The sequence below is a fragment of the Octopus bimaculoides genome, chromosome 10 (assembly GCF_001194135.2).
Source record: "Octopus bimaculoides isolate UCB-OBI-ISO-001 chromosome 10, ASM119413v2, whole genome shotgun sequence".
In the NCBI taxonomy this organism is placed as follows: domain Eukaryota; kingdom Metazoa; phylum Mollusca; class Cephalopoda; order Octopoda; family Octopodidae; genus Octopus; species Octopus bimaculoides.
In genome coordinates this window covers 49,356,620-49,356,874 of record NC_068990.1, presented here as the reverse complement: position 1 = coordinate 49,356,874, position 255 = coordinate 49,356,620, and the positions used below count along the sequence as shown (strand labels likewise).

Genomic DNA, 255 nt, shown 5'->3' with positions numbered 1-255 from the left:
TCCACACATATGGAGATGCACATCCATACATACAAACAAACACGGTACATAGTTGCATAACACATACACACTCAGACATGCACATACAAGGAGACTGAGGTACACACTCGCGCGCATACATAAAAACACACAAACATGGACATGCAAACACATGAATATGCAGAATACATACATACAAATGTACACACATAAATAGATACATATGCACACAAACAAACAAAAAGCAACGCAGTGTGAGTAACGGACAATCATAAC

At 38.4% G+C, this 255-nt stretch overlaps 1 protein-coding gene across 2 annotated transcripts in view; it reads left to right on the top strand.

Annotated features, from left to right (window-relative positions):
* Window positions 1-255, top strand: part of LOC106872015 (uncharacterized) — a 55,130-nt gene that overhangs the window by 22,033 nt on the left and 32,842 nt on the right. The gene's annotated exons all lie outside the window — the stretch shown is intronic.